The 19,313-nt window shown below is 49.9% G+C and overlaps 19 non-coding genes across 19 annotated transcripts; all 19 read right to left on the reverse strand.

The window, feature by feature from the left end:
* Positions 1-79: 79 nt before the first annotated feature.
* Positions 80-161, reverse strand: TRNAS-AGA (transfer RNA serine (anticodon AGA)). Its single transcript has one exon. It is a non-coding gene; the product is annotated as a tRNA-Ser (tRNA).
* A 1,862-nt stretch (positions 162-2,023) lies between these two features.
* On the reverse strand, positions 2,024-2,105 carry TRNAS-CGA (transfer RNA serine (anticodon CGA)). Its single transcript has one exon. It is a non-coding gene; the product is annotated as a tRNA-Ser (tRNA).
* Positions 2,106-2,675: 570 nt separating this feature from the next.
* TRNAS-UGA (transfer RNA serine (anticodon UGA)) lies at positions 2,676-2,757 on the reverse strand. The gene has a single exon. It is a non-coding gene; the product is annotated as a tRNA-Ser (tRNA).
* A 222-nt stretch (positions 2,758-2,979) lies between these two features.
* Positions 2,980-3,061, reverse strand: TRNAS-AGA (transfer RNA serine (anticodon AGA)). The gene has a single exon. It is a non-coding gene; the product is annotated as a tRNA-Ser (tRNA).
* Positions 3,062-4,923: 1,862 nt separating this feature from the next.
* On the reverse strand, positions 4,924-5,005 carry TRNAS-CGA (transfer RNA serine (anticodon CGA)). The gene has a single exon. It is a non-coding gene; the product is annotated as a tRNA-Ser (tRNA).
* A 570-nt stretch (positions 5,006-5,575) lies between these two features.
* On the reverse strand, positions 5,576-5,657 carry TRNAS-UGA (transfer RNA serine (anticodon UGA)). Its single transcript has one exon. It is a non-coding gene; the product is annotated as a tRNA-Ser (tRNA).
* A 222-nt stretch (positions 5,658-5,879) lies between these two features.
* On the reverse strand, positions 5,880-5,961 carry TRNAS-AGA (transfer RNA serine (anticodon AGA)). The gene has a single exon. It is a non-coding gene; the product is annotated as a tRNA-Ser (tRNA).
* Positions 5,962-7,823: 1,862 nt separating this feature from the next.
* TRNAS-CGA (transfer RNA serine (anticodon CGA)) lies at positions 7,824-7,905 on the reverse strand. Its single transcript has one exon. It is a non-coding gene; the product is annotated as a tRNA-Ser (tRNA).
* Positions 7,906-8,475: 570 nt separating this feature from the next.
* Positions 8,476-8,557, reverse strand: TRNAS-UGA (transfer RNA serine (anticodon UGA)). Its single transcript has one exon. It is a non-coding gene; the product is annotated as a tRNA-Ser (tRNA).
* Positions 8,558-8,779: 222 nt separating this feature from the next.
* TRNAS-AGA (transfer RNA serine (anticodon AGA)) lies at positions 8,780-8,861 on the reverse strand. The gene has a single exon. It is a non-coding gene; the product is annotated as a tRNA-Ser (tRNA).
* A 1,862-nt stretch (positions 8,862-10,723) lies between these two features.
* TRNAS-CGA (transfer RNA serine (anticodon CGA)) lies at positions 10,724-10,805 on the reverse strand. The gene has a single exon. It is a non-coding gene; the product is annotated as a tRNA-Ser (tRNA).
* Positions 10,806-11,375: 570 nt separating this feature from the next.
* TRNAS-UGA (transfer RNA serine (anticodon UGA)) lies at positions 11,376-11,457 on the reverse strand. The gene has a single exon. It is a non-coding gene; the product is annotated as a tRNA-Ser (tRNA).
* Positions 11,458-11,679: 222 nt separating this feature from the next.
* TRNAS-AGA (transfer RNA serine (anticodon AGA)) lies at positions 11,680-11,761 on the reverse strand. The gene has a single exon. It is a non-coding gene; the product is annotated as a tRNA-Ser (tRNA).
* A 1,862-nt stretch (positions 11,762-13,623) lies between these two features.
* TRNAL-CAA (transfer RNA leucine (anticodon CAA)) lies at positions 13,624-13,705 on the reverse strand. The gene has a single exon. It is a non-coding gene; the product is annotated as a tRNA-Leu (tRNA).
* Positions 13,706-14,275: 570 nt separating this feature from the next.
* On the reverse strand, positions 14,276-14,357 carry TRNAS-UGA (transfer RNA serine (anticodon UGA)). Its single transcript has one exon. It is a non-coding gene; the product is annotated as a tRNA-Ser (tRNA).
* A 222-nt stretch (positions 14,358-14,579) lies between these two features.
* On the reverse strand, positions 14,580-14,661 carry TRNAS-AGA (transfer RNA serine (anticodon AGA)). Its single transcript has one exon. It is a non-coding gene; the product is annotated as a tRNA-Ser (tRNA).
* Positions 14,662-16,523: 1,862 nt separating this feature from the next.
* TRNAL-CAA (transfer RNA leucine (anticodon CAA)) lies at positions 16,524-16,605 on the reverse strand. Its single transcript has one exon. It is a non-coding gene; the product is annotated as a tRNA-Leu (tRNA).
* Positions 16,606-17,175: 570 nt separating this feature from the next.
* TRNAS-UGA (transfer RNA serine (anticodon UGA)) lies at positions 17,176-17,257 on the reverse strand. Its single transcript has one exon. It is a non-coding gene; the product is annotated as a tRNA-Ser (tRNA).
* Positions 17,258-17,479: 222 nt separating this feature from the next.
* On the reverse strand, positions 17,480-17,561 carry TRNAS-AGA (transfer RNA serine (anticodon AGA)). Its single transcript has one exon. It is a non-coding gene; the product is annotated as a tRNA-Ser (tRNA).
* Between the last annotated feature and the right edge of the window lie 1,752 nt (positions 17,562-19,313).

Here is a 19,313-nt window from a genome sequence, read left to right on the forward strand (position 1 = left end):
GTCCTGCTTTTGGAGCCCGCATTTATGCCAGAAGGTATTTCAAAGAATTATGGGAAAATACTGTTCTCAAAAGGGACAGCGTAGTTGGCAGGATTCGAACCTGCGCGGGGATACCCCAATGGATTTCTAGTCCATCGCCTTAACCACTCGGCCACAACTACCCACACAAGTGAATCTCAACAGGGCACTTTACCTCCATCCGTAGTCTTTTTTCTTTCCGTTCACTGGACCATTTTCCCTGCTCTCCTATACATCATTCCTATTCCACAGAAGACTTTCTAAAGCGTCTCAAGCTAAAAGCAGGCATGCATGTGAAATTAGCACTCCTTGTATGTTCATGTTTTGAGACGGGGGGAAAAAATCAGGCCGGAAGAGGTGGTAGCTTTAACGTCAGGGAGATGGCAGCCACGATAGGCACCATGGCAAAACTTCTGTCTTGGAGGCCATGAATGGACTCCACAGAGAGACGGGTTGGTCTTTACAGGTATGAAAAGAAGTGCCTCGTCCAATCTAGGGCCTGTGGCTAGGCGTTTCCTGAGCTGAATTCTCCTTGGAGGAGAGTGGGCGTGTTCAGTTTCTCTGCAGACTAGTGCCTGACAGGTGAGGGAGGGGGAGCAGGATGCATTTGGCCTGGGTTCATATCTTTCTTCTGTGGCTTTAATGGTCTTTGCTTCATATTCTGTTTTACTGACTGCTTTGCATAGAGGCTGCTCCCTTGTTCTCCCACGCAGGAGGCCCTGAAGAGGAATCCCAAAAATGTCATCTGACGTAGTCGGCAGGATTTGAACATACTCGTGGAGACGCCAAATGATATCTAGTCCATCGCCTTAACCACTTGGTAACGACTACTTGGCTCTGCAAGCGGTGCCCCTTTCAACATAGCCCTTCATGTCTTCACAGGCAACCTCACTGGCTCCAGTCATTCCGCTCTGCTCCTTCCTCTTCCTCAGCAATCCTTTGCACTGGCAAGGTGCTTCTCAAAAAACAAATATAGGCACTCCTGCCAATCCACAAGTATTCCGAAGGCTTTGCTGAGGCCCTCTGCAGCCCTTCTTCTTTACAGCACATCAACTGCTGACCTTTGTTTGCCCTAAGGCTTCTGCTTCCATATTGGAGTCATCCCAGGCTTTGGTGATCCCAGCCGTCAGCCCAGCACCTCAGTTGAGCCTTTGAAAGGCTGTCAGGCCCTGCTCCTCTTTCTGTCTTGATATTCTAGCCACATTACTTAATAGGTGAGTGGAGGCGGGCCCAAGAGAGGGTAGTCTCTATGCAAATGAAGTGCTTGGGCATACCTGGGAGTGTCCTTCTGCAAGCCATTCAGCCTCCTGGCTGGTGGCAGGTTTGTTGAGGAGAGCAAGGCCGTGTTGGGCCAGTCCCAAAGCAAAGGCGAGCTCCTTCAGCAGGAGTCCATTTATGCGAGGGACCCTAAGTTACTCAGGCATATATAATAATCACCTTTAGCCCTTATAGAGAGGTTTTGGCCGATCGTGGCCGATCGGGGCCAAAGGGGCGGTGGGGTCAGAAGGCTCAGGGTAAGGGCCTCAGTAGCCTCACCTCTCTTGTTGCCCTAGGTTGCACTGTGGTCTGGGACCTGGCCAAACGCCAATCCTTTTTAACCACACCTGCAGCTCTGCCTAGGCCGAGAAGCAACAGCAGAGAGCTTCCTTCCTGCCCCTTCCTGTGCTTCCCACCAACCTCCTAAATTGACCCCTGTAGAGGAGCTAGATGCCTTGTCCTTCCCAAAAACAATTTATCCAGGCACTCACCCCAGACAGCAGGCTCGAAAAGCACAGGCAAGGCTTCTCTGCAGCTCCCCAAAATAGACAGACACAGTGTCTGAGAAGCTGTAGGCCTGGGCAGCGTACTCCTTGAGAGTTTTCATGCTGGCATTGCACAGTGCATTGTTTCACATTCTTGTCTTTGTTTTACCTGTGCTCTCAACGTTGTTGAATAATACATGCTTATTCCTGGGAAAGGAGGCATCCAAGGAAAAACCTAACACATCATTGTGAAAGAGCACCGACGTAGTCGGCAGGATTTGAACCTGCGCGGGGACACCCCAATGGATTTCGAGTCCATCGCCTTAACCACTCGGCCACGACTACTCACGAGGGGTGGCTGCCACTTAAGCTGAGGTTCTCACTCTCACAGCAGTCTTTTTCTTTCCCTCAGTTCACTCTGCTCCACTGCCTTCCCATCTTTGCCTATCCGTTCTACTGCAAAAAATACACTCGGTCCATACCTGCATACTGACGTGACTCAAAGGCACTATTATAAAGTTCATGTTCCTGGCCAGAGAAAAGCAAAAAGGAGGTTGTAAAAGAATGCAGTTATGACACTTTAGGAAAATAATGACACTGTCAGACGCCCCAATAAGGCTACTTCCTTCATGCATCTGATACCTCAGATGGAACTTACTGGCGAGATGATAACTGAAGTTCTTTCCCAATCTCCTTGGCTATTACTCGACATGTGTCTTCTCGACAGCTGGGGTGCACAAGTGGCAGGAGTGCCAGACAGGTAGTCTCATGCCTTCTCCGGCCACTCTTTTGATCCCATTCCCTGCCCAGTGTTTCGCCTTCCTTAGCTCTATTGAGAGTGATAGCTATATTCGGCCTGCTTGTGCAGATGCCATTTAATATGAAGTATAAAATATCACCAAAGGTGAAGTAGCACGTAGTCGGCAGGATTTGAACCTACGCGGGGAGACCCCAATGGATTTCAAGTCCATCGCCTTAACCACTCGGCCACGACTACTTGCTTAAAGCTATGGTCCATTTTCAACGTAGCTCGTTTCTATTTCTGCTGGCGGTCTAGCCTCTGGACAGAAGCAGTCCTTTTCTAGAGAGGAAGGCCACAATGGCAAAAGTTTGAGCCCTCCCAGGCCGCTGACCCTATTAGTCCTGCTTTTGGAGCCCGCATTTATGCCAGAAGGTATTTCAAATAATTATGGGAAAATACTGTTCACAAAAGGGACAGCGTAGTTGGCAGGATTCGAACCTGCGCGGGGATACCCCAATGGATTTCTAGTCCATCGCCTTAACCACTCGGCCACAACTACCCACACAAGTGAATCTCAACAGGGCACTTTACCTCCATCCGTAGTCTTTTTTCTTTCCGTTCACTGGACCATTTTCCCTGCTCTCCTATACATCATTCCTATTCCACAGAAGACTTTCTAAAGCGTCTCAAGCTAAAAGCAGGCATGCATGTGAAATTAGCACTCCTTGTATGTTCATGTTTTGAGACGGGGGGAAAAAATCAGGCCGGAAGAGGTGGTAGCTTTAACGTCAGGGAGATGGCAGCCACGATAGGCACCATGGCAAAACTTCTGTCTTGGAGGCCATGAATGGACTCCACAGAGAGACGGGTTGGTCTTTACAGGTATGAAAAGAAGTGCCTCGTCCAATCTAGGGCCTGTGGCTAGGCGTTTCCTGAGCTGAATTCTCCTTGGAGGAGAGTGGGCGTGTTCAGTTTCTCTGCAGACTAGTGCCTGACAGGTGAGGGAGGGGGAGCAGGATGCATTTGGCCTGGGTTCATATCTTTCTTCTGTGGCTTTAATGGTCTTTGCTTCATATTCTGTTTTACTGACTGCTTTGCATAGAGGCTGCTCCCTTGTTCTCCCACGCAGGAGGCCCTGAAGAGGAATCCCAAAAATGTCATCTGACGTAGTCGGCAGGATTTGAACATACTCGTGGAGACGCCAAATGATATCTAGTCCATCGCCTTAACCACTTGGTAACGACTACTTGGCTCTGCAAGCGGTGCCCCTTTCAACATAGCCCTTCATGTCTTCACAGGCAACCTCACTGGCTCCAGTCATTCCGCTCTGCTCCTTCCTCTTCCTCAGCAATCCTTTGCACTGGCAAGGTGCTTCTCAAAAAACAAATATAGGCACTCCTGCCAATCCACAAGTATTCCGAAGGCTTTGCTGAGGCCCTCTGCAGCCCTTCTTCTTTACAGCACATCAACTGCTGACCTTTGTTTGCCCTAAGGCTTCTGCTTCCATATTGGAGTCATCCCAGGCTTTGGTGATCCCAGCCGTCAGCCCAGCACCTCAGTTGAGCCTTTGAAAGGCTGTCAGGCCCTGCTCCTCTTTCTGTCTTGATATTCTAGCCACATTACTTAATAGGTGAGTGGAGGCGGGCCCAAGAGAGGGTAGTCTCTATGCAAATGAAGTGCTTGGGCATACCTGGGAGTGTCCTTCTGCAAGCCATTCAGCCTCCTGGCTGGTGGCAGGTTTGTTGAGGAGAGCAAGGCCGTGTTGGGCCAGTCCCAAAGCAAAGGCGAGCTCCTTCAGCAGGAGTCCATTTATGCGAGGGACCCTAAGTTACTCAGGCATATATAATAATCACCTTTAGCCCTTATAGAGAGGTTTTGGCCGATCGTGGCCGATCGGGGCCAAAGGGGCGGTGGGGTCAGAAGGCTCAGGGTAAGGGCCTCAGTAGCCTCACCTCTCTTGTTGCCCTAGGTTGCACTGTGGTCTGGGACCTGGCCAAACGCCAATCCTTTTTAACCACACCTGCAGCTCTGCCTAGGCCGAGAAGCAACAGCAGAGAGCTTCCTTCCTGCCCCTTCCTGTGCTTCCCACCAACCTCCTAAATTGACCCCTGTAGAGGAGCTAGATGCCTTGTCCTTCCCAAAAACAATTTATCCAGGCACTCACCCCAGACAGCAGGCTCGAAAAGCACAGGCAAGGCTTCTCTGCAGCTCCCCAAAATAGACAGACACAGTGTCTGAGAAGCTGTAGGCCTGGGCAGCGTACTCCTTGAGAGTTTTCATGCTGGCATTGCACAGTGCATTGTTTCACATTCTTGTCTTTGTTTTACCTGTGCTCTCAACGTTGTTGAATAATACATGCTTATTCCTGGGAAAGGAGGCATCCAAGGAAAAACCTAACACATCATTGTGAAAGAGCACCGACGTAGTCGGCAGGATTTGAACCTGCGCGGGGACACCCCAATGGATTTCGAGTCCATCGCCTTAACCACTCGGCCACGACTACTCACGAGGGGTGGCTGCCACTTAAGCTGAGGTTCTCACTCTCACAGCAGTCTTTTTCTTTCCCTCAGTTCACTCTGCTCCACTGCCTTCCCATCTTTGCCTATCCGTTCTACTGCAAAAAATACACTCGGTCCATACCTGCATACTGACGTGACTCAAAGGCACTATTATAAAGTTCATGTTCCTGGCCAGAGAAAAGCAAAAAGGAGGTTGTAAAAGAATGCAGTTATGACACTTTAGGAAAATAATGACACTGTCAGACGCCCCAATAAGGCTACTTCCTTCATGCATCTGATACCTCAGATGGAACTTACTGGCGAGATGATAACTGAAGTTCTTTCCCAATCTCCTTGGCTATTACTCGACATGTGTCTTCTCGACAGCTGGGGTGCACAAGTGGCAGGAGTGCCAGACAGGTAGTCTCATGCCTTCTCCGGCCACTCTTTTGATCCCATTCCCTGCCCAGTGTTTCGCCTTCCTTAGCTCTATTGAGAGTGATAGCTATATTCGGCCTGCTTGTGCAGATGCCATTTAATATGAAGTATAAAATATCACCAAAGGTGAAGTAGCACGTAGTCGGCAGGATTTGAACCTACGCGGGGAGACCCCAATGGATTTCAAGTCCATCGCCTTAACCACTCGGCCACGACTACTTGCTTAAAGCTATGGTCCATTTTCAACGTAGCTCGTTTCTATTTCTGCTGGCGGTCTAGCCTCTGGACAGAAGCAGTCCTTTTCTAGAGAGGAAGGCCACAATGGCAAAAGTTTGAGCCCTCCCAGGCCGCTGACCCTATTAGTCCTGCTTTTGGAGCCCGCATTTATGCCAGAAGGTATTTCAAAGAATTATGGGAAAATACTGTTCTCAAAAGGGACAGCGTAGTTGGCAGGATTCGAACCTGCGCGGGGATACCCCAATGGATTTCTAGTCCATCGCCTTAACCACTCGGCCACAACTACCCACACAAGTGAATCTCAACAGGGCACTTTACCTCCATCCGTAGTCTTTTTTCTTTCCGTTCACTGGACCATTTTCCCTGCTCTCCTATACATCATTCCTATTCCACAGAAGACTTTCTAAAGCGTCTCAAGCTAAAAGCAGGCATGCATGTGAAATTAGCACTCCTTGTATGTTCATGTTTTGAGACGGGGGGAAAAAATCAGGCCGGAAGAGGTGGTAGCTTTAACGTCAGGGAGATGGCAGCCACGATAGGCACCATGGCAAAACTTCTGTCTTGGAGGCCATGAATGGACTCCACAGAGAGACGGGTTGGTCTTTACAGGTATGAAAAGAAGTGCCTCGTCCAATCTAGGGCCTGTGGCTAGGCGTTTCCTGAGCTGAATTCTCCTTGGAGGAGAGTGGGCGTGTTCAGTTTCTCTGCAGACTAGTGCCTGACAGGTGAGGGAGGGGGAGCAGGATGCATTTGGCCTGGGTTCATATCTTTCTTCTGTGGCTTTAATGGTCTTTGCTTCATATTCTGTTTTACTGACTGCTTTGCATAGAGGCTGCTCCCTTGTTCTCCCACGCAGGAGGCCCTGAAGAGGAATCCCAAAAATGTCATCTGACGTAGTCGGCAGGATTTGAACATACTCGTGGAGACGCCAAATGATATCTAGTCCATCGCCTTAACCACTTGGTAACGACTACTTGGCTCTGCAAGCGGTGCCCCTTTCAACATAGCCCTTCATGTCTTCACAGGCAACCTCACTGGCTCCAGTCATTCCGCTCTGCTCCTTCCTCTTCCTCAGCAATCCTTTGCACTGGCAAGGTGCTTCTCAAAAAACAAATATAGGCACTCCTGCCAATCCACAAGTATTCCGAAGGCTTTGCTGAGGCCCTCTGCAGCCCTTCTTCTTTACAGCACATCAACTGCTGACCTTTGTTTGCCCTAAGGCTTCTGCTTCCATATTGGAGTCATCCCAGGCTTTGGTGATCCCAGCCGTCAGCCCAGCACCTCAGTTGAGCCTTTGAAAGGCTGTCAGGCCCTGCTCCTCTTTCTGTCTTGATATTCTAGCCACATTACTTAATAGGTGAGTGGAGGCGGGCCCAAGAGAGGGTAGTCTCTATGCAAATGAAGTGCTTGGGCATACCTGGGAGTGTCCTTCTGCAAGCCATTCAGCCTCCTGGCTGGTGGCAGGTTTGTTGAGGAGAGCAAGGCCGTGTTGGGCCAGTCCCAAAGCAAAGGCGAGCTCCTTCAGCAGGAGTCCATTTATGCGAGGGACCCTAAGTTACTCAGGCATATATAATAATCACCTTTAGCCCTTATAGAGAGGTTTTGGCCGATCGTGGCCGATCGGGGCCAAAGGGGCGGTGGGGTCAGAAGGCTCAGGGTAAGGGCCTCAGTAGCCTCACCTCTCTTGTTGCCCTAGGTTGCACTGTGGTCTGGGACCTGGCCAAACGCCAATCCTTTTTAACCACACCTGCAGCTCTGCCTAGGCCGAGAAGCAACAGCAGAGAGCTTCCTTCCTGCCCCTTCCTGTGCTTCCCACCAACCTCCTAAATTGACCCCTGTAGAGGAGCTAGATGCCTTGTCCTTCCCAAAAACAATTTATCCAGGCACTCACCCCAGACAGCAGGCTCGAAAAGCACAGGCAAGGCTTCTCTGCAGCTCCCCAAAATAGACAGACACAGTGTCTGAGAAGCTGTAGGCCTGGGCAGCGTACTCCTTGAGAGTTTTCATGCTGGCATTGCACAGTGCATTGTTTCACATTCTTGTCTTTGTTTTACCTGTGCTCTCAACGTTGTTGAATAATACATGCTTATTCCTGGGAAAGGAGGCATCCAAGGAAAAACCTAACACATCATTGTGAAAGAGCACCGACGTAGTCGGCAGGATTTGAACCTGCGCGGGGACACCCCAATGGATTTCGAGTCCATCGCCTTAACCACTCGGCCACGACTACTCACGAGGGGTGGCTGCCACTTAAGCTGAGGTTCTCACTCTCACAGCAGTCTTTTTCTTTCCCTCAGTTCACTCTGCTCCACTGCCTTCCCATCTTTGCCTATCCGTTCTACTGCAAAAAATACACTCGGTCCATACCTGCATACTGACGTGACTCAAAGGCACTATTATAAAGTTCATGTTCCTGGCCAGAGAAAAGCAAAAAGGAGGTTGTAAAAGAATGCAGTTATGACACTTTAGGAAAATAATGACACTGTCAGACGCCCCAATAAGGCTACTTCCTTCATGCATCTGATACCTCAGATGGAACTTACTGGCGAGATGATAACTGAAGTTCTTTCCCAATCTCCTTGGCTATTACTCGACATGTGTCTTCTCGACAGCTGGGGTGCACAAGTGGCAGGAGTGCCAGACAGGTAGTCTCATGCCTTCTCCGGCCACTCTTTTGATCCCATTCCCTGCCCAGTGTTTCGCCTTCCTTAGCTCTATTGAGAGTGATAGCTATATTCGGCCTGCTTGTGCAGATGCCATTTAATATGAAGTATAAAATATCACCAAAGGTGAAGTAGCACGTAGTCGGCAGGATTTGAACCTACGCGGGGAGACCCCAATGGATTTCAAGTCCATCGCCTTAACCACTCGGCCACGACTACTTGCTTAAAGCTATGGTCCATTTTCAACGTAGCTCGTTTCTATTTCTGCTGGCGGTCTAGCCTCTGGACAGAAGCAGTCCTTTTCTAGAGAGGAAGGCCACAATGGCAAAAGTTTGAGCCCTCCCAGGCCGCTGACCCTATTAGTCCTGCTTTTGGAGCCCGCATTTATGCCAGAAGGTATTTCAAAGAATTATGGGAAAATACTGTTCTCAAAAGGGACAGCGTAGTTGGCAGGATTCGAACCTGCGCGGGGATACCCCAATGGATTTCTAGTCCATCGCCTTAACCACTCGGCCACAACTACCCACACAAGTGAATCTCAACAGGGCACTTTACCTCCATCCGTAGTCTTTTTTCTTTCCGTTCACTGGACCATTTTCCCTGCTCTCCTATACATCATTCCTATTCCACAGAAGACTTTCTAAAGCGTCTCAAGCTAAAAGCAGGCATGCATGTGAAATTAGCACTCCTTGTATGTTCATGTTTTGAGACGGGGGGAAAAAATCAGGCCGGAAGAGGTGGTAGCTTTAACGTCAGGGAGATGGCAGCCACGATAGGCACCATGGCAAAACTTCTGTCTTGGAGGCCATGAATGGACTCCACAGAGAGACGGGTTGGTCTTTACAGGTATGAAAAGAAGTGCCTCGTCCAATCTAGGGCCTGTGGCTAGGCGTTTCCTGAGCTGAATTCTCCTTGGAGGAGAGTGGGCGTGTTCAGTTTCTCTGCAGACTAGTGCCTGACAGGTGAGGGAGGGGGAGCAGGATGCATTTGGCCTGGGTTCATATCTTTCTTCTGTGGCTTTAATGGTCTTTGCTTCATATTCTGTTTTACTGACTGCTTTGCATAGAGGCTGCTCCCTTGTTCTCCCACGCAGGAGGCCCTGAAGAGGAATCCCAAAAATGTCATCTGACGTAGTCGGCAGGATTTGAACATACTCGTGGAGACGCCAAATGATATCTAGTCCATCGCCTTAACCACTTGGTAACGACTACTTGGCTCTGCAAGCGGTGCCCCTTTCAACATAGCCCTTCATGTCTTCACAGGCAACCTCACTGGCTCCAGTCATTCCGCTCTGCTCCTTCCTCTTCCTCAGCAATCCTTTGCACTGGCAAGGTGCTTCTCAAAAAACAAATATAGGCACTCCTGCCAATCCACAAGTATTCCGAAGGCTTTGCTGAGGCCCTCTGCAGCCCTTCTTCTTTACAGCACATCAACTGCTGACCTTTGTTTGCCCTAAGGCTTCTGCTTCCATATTGGAGTCATCCCAGGCTTTGGTGATCCCAGCCGTCAGCCCAGCACCTCAGTTGAGCCTTTGAAAGGCTGTCAGGCCCTGCTCCTCTTTCTGTCTTGATATTCTAGCCACATTACTTAATAGGTGAGTGGAGGCGGGCCCAAGAGAGGGTAGTCTCTATGCAAATGAAGTGCTTGGGCATACCTGGGAGTGTCCTTCTGCAAGCCATTCAGCCTCCTGGCTGGTGGCAGGTTTGTTGAGGAGAGCAAGGCCGTGTTGGGCCAGTCCCAAAGCAAAGGCGAGCTCCTTCAGCAGGAGTCCATTTATGCGAGGGACCCTAAGTTACTCAGGCATATATAATAATCACCTTTAGCCCTTATAGAGAGGTTTTGGCCGATCGTGGCCGATCGGGGCCAAAGGGGCGGTGGGGTCAGAAGGCTCAGGGTAAGGGCCTCAGTAGCCTCACCTCTCTTGTTGCCCTAGGTTGCACTGTGGTCTGGGACCTGGCCAAACGCCAATCCTTTTTAACCACACCTGCAGCTCTGCCTAGGCCGAGAAGCAACAGCAGAGAGCTTCCTTCCTGCCCCTTCCTGTGCTTCCCACCAACCTCCTAAATTGACCCCTGTAGAGGAGCTAGATGCCTTGTCCTTCCCAAAAACAATTTATCCAGGCACTCACCCCAGACAGCAGGCTCGAAAAGCACAGGCAAGGCTTCTCTGCAGCTCCCCAAAATAGACAGACACAGTGTCTGAGAAGCTGTAGGCCTGGGCAGCGTACTCCTTGAGAGTTTTCATGCTGGCATTGCACAGTGCATTGTTTCACATTCTTGTCTTTGTTTTACCTGTGCTCTCAACGTTGTTGAATAATACATGCTTATTCCTGGGAAAGGAGGCATCCAAGGAAAAACCTAACACATCATTGTGAAAGAGCACCGACGTAGTCGGCAGGATTTGAACCTGCGCGGGGACACCCCAATGGATTTCGAGTCCATCGCCTTAACCACTCGGCCACGACTACTCACGAGGGGTGGCTGCCACTTAAGCTGAGGTTCTCACTCTCACAGCAGTCTTTTTCTTTCCCTCAGTTCACTCTGCTCCACTGCCTTCCCATCTTTGCCTATCCGTTCTACTGCAAAAAATACACTCGGTCCATACCTGCATACTGACGTGACTCAAAGGCACTATTATAAAGTTCATGTTCCTGGCCAGAGAAAAGCAAAAAGGAGGTTGTAAAAGAATGCAGTTATGACACTTTAGGAAAATAATGACACTGTCAGACGCCCCAATAAGGCTACTTCCTTCATGCATCTGATACCTCAGATGGAACTTACTGGCGAGATGATAACTGAAGTTCTTTCCCAATCTCCTTGGCTATTACTCGACATGTGTCTTCTCGACAGCTGGGGTGCACAAGTGGCAGGAGTGCCAGACAGGTAGTCTCATGCCTTCTCCGGCCACTCTTTTGATCCCATTCCCTGCCCAGTGTTTCGCCTTCCTTAGCTCTATTGAGAGTGATAGCTATATTCGGCCTGCTTGTGCAGATGCCATTTAATATGAAGTATAAAATATCACCAAAGGTGAAGTAGCACGTAGTCGGCAGGATTTGAACCTACGCGGGGAGACCCCAATGGATTTCAAGTCCATCGCCTTAACCACTCGGCCACGACTACTTGCTTAAAGCTATGGTCCATTTTCAACGTAGCTCGTTTCTATTTCTGCTGGCGGTCTAGCCTCTGGACAGAAGCAGTCCTTTTCTAGAGAGGAAGGCCACAATGGCAAAAGTTTGAGCCCTCCCAGGCCGCTGACCCTATTAGTCCTGCTTTTGGAGCCCGCATTTATGCCAGAAGGTATTTCAAAGAATTATGGGAAAATACTGTTCTCAAAAGGGACAGCGTAGTTGGCAGGATTCGAACCTGCGCGGGGATACCCCAATGGATTTCTAGTCCATCGCCTTAACCACTCGGCCACAACTACCCACACAAGTGAATCTCAACAGGGCACTTTACCTCCATCCGTAGTCTTTTTTCTTTCCGTTCACTGGACCATTTTCCCTGCTCTCCTATACATCATTCCTATTCCACAGAAGACTTTCTAAAGCGTCTCAAGCTAAAAGCAGGCATGCATGTGAAATTAGCACTCCTTGTATGTTCATGTTTTGAGACGGGGGGAAAAAATCAGGCCGGAAGAGGTGGTAGCTTTAACGTCAGGGAGATGGCAGCCACGATAGGCACCATGGCAAAACTTCTGTCTTGGAGGCCATGAATGGACTCCACAGAGAGACGGGTTGGTCTTTACAGGTATGAAAAGAAGTGCCTCGTCCAATCTAGGGCCTGTGGCTAGGCGTTTCCTGAGCTGAATTCTCCTTGGAGGAGAGTGGGCGTGTTCAGTTTCTCTGCAGACTAGTGCCTGACAGGTGAGGGAGGGGGAGCAGGATGCATTTGGCCTGGGTTCATATCTTTCTTCTGTGGCTTTAATGGTCTTTGCTTCATATTCTGTTTTACTGACTGCTTTGCATAGAGGCTGCTCCCTTGTTCTCCCACGCAGGAGGCCCTGAAGAGGAATCCCAAAAATGTCATCTGACGTAGTCGGCAGGATTTGAACATACTCGTGGAGACGCCAAATGATATCTAGTCCATCGCCTTAACCACTTGGTAACGACTACTTGGCTCTGCAAGCGGTGCCCCTTTCAACATAGCCCTTCATGTCTTCACAGGCAACCTCACTGGCTCCAGTCATTCCGCTCTGCTCCTTCCTCTTCCTCAGCAATCCTTTGCACTGGCAAGGTGCTTCTCAAAAAACAAATATAGGCACTCCTGCCAATCCACAAGTATTCCGAAGGCTTTGCTGAGGCCCTCTGCAGCCCTTCTTCTTTACAGCACATCAACTGCTGACCTTTGTTTGCCCTAAGGCTTCTGCTTCCATATTGGAGTCATCCCAGGCTTTGGTGATCCCAGCCGTCAGCCCAGCACCTCAGTTGAGCCTTTGAAAGGCTGTCAGGCCCTGCTCCTCTTTCTGTCTTGATATTCTAGCCACATTACTTAATAGGTGAGTGGAGGCGGGCCCAAGAGAGGGTAGTCTCTATGCAAATGAAGTGCTTGGGCATACCTGGGAGTGTCCTTCTGCAAGCCATTCAGCCTCCTGGCTGGTGGCAGGTTTGTTGAGGAGAGCAAGGCCGTGTTGGGCCAGTCCCAAAGCAAAGGCGAGCTCCTTCAGCAGGAGTCCATTTATGCGAGGGACCCTAAGTTACTCAGGCATATATAATAATCACCTTTAGCCCTTATAGAGAGGTTTTGGCCGATCGTGGCCGATCGGGGCCAAAGGGGCGGTGGGGTCAGAAGGCTCAGGGTAAGGGCCTCAGTAGCCTCACCTCTCTTGTTGCCCTAGGTTGCACTGTGGTCTGGGACCTGGCCAAACGCCAATCCTTTTTAACCACACCTGCAGCTCTGCCTAGGCCGAGAAGCAACAGCAGAGAGCTTCCTTCCTGCCCCTTCCTGTGCTTCCCACCAACCTCCTAAATTGACCCCTGTAGAGGAGCTAGATGCCTTGTCCTTCCCAAAAACAATTTATCCAGGCACTCACCCCAGACAGCAGGCTCGAAAAGCACAGGCAAGGCTTCTCTGCAGCTCCCCAAAATAGACAGACACAGTGTCTGAGAAGCTGTAGGCCTGGGCAGCGTACTCCTTGAGAGTTTTCATGCTGGCATTGCACAGTGCATTGTTTCACATTCTTGTCTTTGTTTTACCTGTGCTCTCAACGTTGTTGAATAATACATGCTTATTCCTGGGAAAGGAGGCATCCAAGGAAAAACCTAACACATCATTGTGAAAGAGCACCGACGTAGTCGGCAGGATTTGAACCTGCGCGGGGACACCCCAATGGATTTTGAGTCCATCGCCTTAACCACTCGGCCACGACTACTCACGAGGGGTGGCTGCCACTTAAGCTGAGGTTCTCACTCTCACAGCAGTCTTTTTCTTTCCCTCAGTTCACTCTGCTCCACTGCCTTCCCATCTTTGCCTATCCGTTCTACTGCAAAAAATACACTCGGTCCATACCTGCATACTGACGTGACTCAAAGGCACTATTATAAAGTTCATGTTCCTGGCCAGAGAAAATCAAAAAGGAGGTTGTAAAAGAATGCAGTTATGACACTTTAGGAAAATAATGACACTGTCAGACGCCCCAATAAGGCTACTTCCTTCATGCATCTGATACCTCAGATGGAACTTACTGGCGAGATGATAACTGAAGTTCTTTCCCAATCTCCTTGGCTATTACTCGACATGTGTCTTCTCGACAGCTGGGGTGCACAAGTGGCAGGAGTGCCAGACAGGTAGTCTCATGCCTTCTCCGGCCACTCTTTTGATCCCATTCCCTGCCCAGTGTTTCGCCTTCCTTAGCTCTATTGAGAGTGATAGCTATATTCGGCCTGCTTGTGCAGATGCCATTTAATATGAAGTATAAAATATCACCAAAGGTGAAGTAGCACGTAGTCGGCAGGATTTGAACCTACGCGGGGAGACCCCAATGGATTTCAAGTCCATCGCCTTAACCACTCGGCCACGACTACTTGCTTAAAGCTATGGTCCATTTTCAACGTAGCTCGTTTCTATTTCTGCTGGCGGTCTAGCCTCTGGACAGAAGCAGTCCTTTTCTAGAGAGGAAGGCCACAATGGCAAAAGTTTGAGCCCTCCCAGGCCGCTGACCCTATTAGTCCTGCTTTTGGAGCCCGCATTTATGCCAGAAGGTATTTCAAAGAATTATGGGAAAATACTGTTCACAAAAGGGACAGCGTAGTTGGCAGGATTCGAACCTGCGCGGGGATACCCCAATGGATTTCTAGTCCATCGCCTTAACCACTCGGCCACAACTACCCACACAAGTGAATCTCAACAGGGCACTTTACCTCCATCCGTAGTCTTTTTTCTTTCCGTTCACTGGACCATTTTCCCTGCTCTCCTATACATCATTCCTATTCCACAGAAGACTTTCTAAAGCGTCTCAAGCTAAAAGCAGGCATGCATGTGAAATTAGCACTCCTTGTATGTTCATGTTTTGAGACGGGGGGAAAAAATCAGGCCGGAAGAGGTGGTAGCTTTAACGTCAGGGAGATGGCAGCCACGATAGGCACCATGGCAAAACTTCTGTCTTGGAGGCCATGAATGGACTCCACAGAGAGACGGGTTGGTCTTTACAGGTATGAAAAGAAGTGCCTCGTCCAATCTAGGGCCTGTGGCTAGGCGTTTCCTGAGCTGAATTCTCCTTGGAGGAGAGTGGGCGTGTTCAGTTTCTCTGCAGACTAGTGCCTGACAGGTGAGGGAGGGGGAGCAGGATGCATTTGGCCTGGGTTCATATCTTTCTTCTGTGGCTTTAATGGTCTTTGCTTCATATTCTGTTTTACTGACTGCTTTGCATAGAGGCTGCTCCCTTGTTCTCCCACGCAGGAGGCCCTGAAGAGGAATCCCAAAAATGTCATCTGACGTAGTCGGCAGGATTTGAACATACTCGTGGAGACGGCAAATGATATCTAGTCCATCGCCTTAACCACTTGGTAACGACTACTTGGCTCTGCAAGCGGTGCCCCTTTCAACATAGCCCTTCATGTCTTCACAGGCAACCTCACTGGCTCCAGTCATTCCGCTCTGCTCCTTCCTCTTCCTCAGCAATCCTTTGCACTGGCAAGGTGCTTCTCAAAAAACAAATATAGGCACTCCTGCCAATCCACAAGTATTCCGAAGGCTTTGCTGAGGCCCTCTGCAGCCCTTCTTCTTTACAGCACATCAACTGCTGACCTTTGTTTGCCCTAAGGCTTCTGCTTCCATATTGGAGTCATCCCAGGCTTTGGTGATCCCAGCCGTCAGCCCAGCACCTCAGTTGAGCCTTTGAAAGGCTGTCAGGCCCTGCTCCTCTTTCTGTCTTGATATTCTAGCCACATTACTTAATAGGTGAGTGGAGGCGGGCCCAAGAGAGGGTAGTCTCTATGCAAATGAAGTGCTTGGGCATACCTGGGAGTGTCCTTCTGCAAGCCATTCAGCCTCCTGGCTGGTGGCAGGTTTGTTGAGGAGAGCAAGGCCGTGTTGGGCCAGTCCCAAAGCAAAGGCGAGCTCCTTCAGCAGGAGTCCATTTATGCGAGGGACCCTAAGTTACTCAGGCATATATAATAATCACCTTTAGCCCTTATAGAGAGGTTTTGGCCGATCGGGGCCGATCGGGGCCAAAGGGGCGGTGGGGTCAGAAGGCTCAGGGTAAGGGCCTCAGTAGCCTCACCTCTCTTGTTGCCCTAGGTTGCACTGTGGTCTGGGACCTGGCCAAACGCCAATCCTTTTTAACCACACCTGCAGCTCTGCCTAGGCCGAGAAGCAACAGCAGAGAGCTTCCTTCCTGCCCCTTCCTGTGCTTCCCACCAACCTCCTAAATTGACCCCTGTAGAGGAGCTAGATGCCTTGTCCTTCCCAAAAACAATTTATCCAGGCACTCACCCCAGACAGCAGGCTCGAAAAGCACAGGCAAGGCTTCTCTGCAGCTCCCCAAAATAGACAGACACAGTGTCTGAGAAGCTGTAGGCCTGGGCAGCGTACTCCTTGAGAGTTTTCATGCTGGCATTGCACAGTGCATTGTTTCACATTCTTGTCTTTGTTTTACCTGTGCTCTCAACGTTGTTGAATAATACATGCTTATTCCTGGGAAAGGAGGCATCCAAGGAAAAACCTAACACATCATTGTGAAAGAGCACCGACGTAGTCGGCAGGATTTGAACCTGCGCGGGGACACCCCAATGGATTTTGAGTCCATCGCCTTAACCACTCGGCCACGACTACTCACGAGGGGTGGCTGCCACTTAAGCTGAGGTTCTCACTCTCACAGCAGTCTTTTTCTTTCCCTCAGTTCACTCTGCTCCACTGCCTTCCCATCTTTGCCTATCCGTTCTACTGCAAAAAATACACTCGGTCCATACCTGCATACTGACGTGACTCAAAGGCACTATTATAAAGTTCATGTTCCTGGCCAGAGAAAATCAAAAAGGAGGTTGTAAAAGAATGCAGTTATGACACTTTAGGAAAATAATGACACTGTCAGACGCCCCAATAAGGCTACTTCCTTCATGCATCTGATACCTCAGATGGAACTTACTGGCGAGATGATAACTGAAGTTCTTTCCCAATCTCCTTGGCTATTACTCGACATGTGTCTTCTCGACAGCTGGGGTGCACAAGTGGCAGGAGTGCCAGACAGGTAGTCTCATGCCTTCTCCGGCCACTCTTTTGATCCCATTCCCTGCCCAGTGTTTCGCCTTCCTTAGCTCTATTGAGAGTGATAGCTATATTCGGCCTGCTTGTGCAGATGCCATTTAATATGAAGTATAAAATATCACCAAAGGTGAAGTAGCACGTAGTCGGCAGGATTTGAACCTACGCGGGGAGACCCCAATGGATTTCAAGTCCATCGCCTTAACCACTCGGCCACGACTACTTGCTTAAAGCTATGGTCCATTTTCAACGTAGCTCGTTTCTATTTCTGCTGGCGGTCTAGCCTCTGGACAGAAGCAGTCCTTTTCTAGAGAGGAAGGCCACAATGGCAAAAGTTTGAGCCCTCCCAGGCCGCTGACCCTATTAGTCCTGCTTTTGGAGCCCGCATTTATGCCAGAAGGTATTTCAAAGAATTATGGGAAAATACTGTTCACAAAAGGGACAGCGTAGTTGGCAGGATTCGAACCTGCGCGGGGATACCCCAAGGGATTTCTAGTCCATCGCCTTAACCACTCGGCCACAACTACCCACACAAGTGAATCTCAACAGGGCACTTTACCTCCATCCGTAGTCTTTTTTCTTTCCGTTCACTGGACCATTTTCCCTGCTCTCCTATACATCATTCCTATTCCACAGAAGACTTTCTAAAGCGTCTCAAGCTAAAAGCAGGCATGCATGTGAAATTAGCACTCCTTGTATGTTCATGTTTTGAGACGGGGGGAAAAAATCAGGCCGGAAGAGGTGGTAGCTTTAACGTCAGGGAGATGGCAGCCACGATAGGCACCATGGCAAAACTTCTGTCTTGGAGGCCATGAATGGACTCCACAGAGAGACGGGTTGGTCTTTACAGGTATGAAAAGAAGTGCCTCGTCCAATCTAGGGCCTGTGGCTAGGCGTTTCCTGAGCTGAATTCTCCTTGGAGGAGAGTGGGCGTGTTCAGTTTCTCTGCAGACTAGTGCCTGACAGGTGAGGGAGGGGGAGCAGGATGCATTTGGCCTGGGTTCATATCTTTCTTCTGTGGCTTTAATGGTCTTTGCTTCATATTCTGTTTTACTGACTGCTTTGCATAGAGGCTGCTCCCTTGTTCTCCCACGCAGGAGGCCCTGAAGAGGAATCCCAAAAATGTCATCTGACGTAGTCGGCAGGATTTGAACATACTCGTGGAGACGGCAAATGATATCTAGTCCATCGCCTTAACCACTTGGTAACGACTACTTGGCTCTGCAAGCGGTGCCCCTTTCAACATAGCCCTTCATGTCTTCACAGGCAACCTCACTGGCTCCAGTCATTCCGCTCTGCTCCTTCCTCTTCCTCAGCAATCCTTTGCACTGGCAAGGTGCTTCTCAAAAAACAAATATAGGCACTCCTGCCAATCCACAAGTATTCCGAAGGCTTTGCTGAGGCCCTCTGCAGCCCTTCTTCTTTACAGCACATCAACTGCTGACCTTTGTTTGCCCTAAGGCTTCTGCTTCCATATTGGAGTCATCCCAGGCTTTGGTGATCCCAGCCGTCAGCCCAGCACCTCAGTTGAGCCTTTGAAAGGCTGTCAGGCCCTGCTCCTCTTTCTGTCTTGATATTCTAGCCACATTACTTAATAGGTGAGTGGAGGCGGGCCCAAGAGAGGGTAGTCTCTATGCAAATGAAGTGCTTGGGCATACCTGGGAGTGTCCTTCTGCAAGCCATTCAGCCTCCTGGCTGGTGGCAGGTTTGTTGAGGAGAGCAAGGCCGTGTTGGGCCAGTCCCAAAGCAAAGGCGAGCTCCTTCAGCAGGAGTCCATTTATGCGAGGGACCCTAAGTTACTCAGGCATATATAATAATCACCTTTAGCCCTTATAGAGAGGTTTTGGCCGATCGTGGCCGATCGGGGCCAAAGGGGCGGTGGGGTCAGAAGGCTCTGGGTAAGGGCCTCAGTAGCCTCACCTCTCTTGTTGCCCTAGGTTGCACTGTGGTCTGGGACCTGGCCAAACGCCAATCCTTTTTAACCACACCTGCAGCTCTGCCTAGGCCGAGAAGCAACAGCAGAGAGCTTCCTTCCTGCCCCTTCCTGTGCTTCCCACCAACCTCCTAAATTGACCCCTGTAGAGGAGCTAGCTGCCTTGTCCTTCCCAACAACAATTTATCCAGGCACTCACCCCAGACAGCAGGCTCGAAAAGCACAGGCAAGGCTTCTCTGCAGCTCCCCAAAATAGACAGATACAGTGTCTGAGAAGCTGTAGGCCTGGGCAGCGTACACCTTGAGAGTTTTCATGCTGGCATTGCACAGTGCATTGTTTCACATT

This window comes from Pleurodeles waltl, unplaced genomic scaffold (genome assembly GCF_031143425.1).
Source record: "Pleurodeles waltl isolate 20211129_DDA unplaced genomic scaffold, aPleWal1.hap1.20221129 scaffold_225, whole genome shotgun sequence".
NCBI lineage: Eukaryota > Metazoa > Chordata > Amphibia > Caudata > Salamandridae > Pleurodeles > Pleurodeles waltl.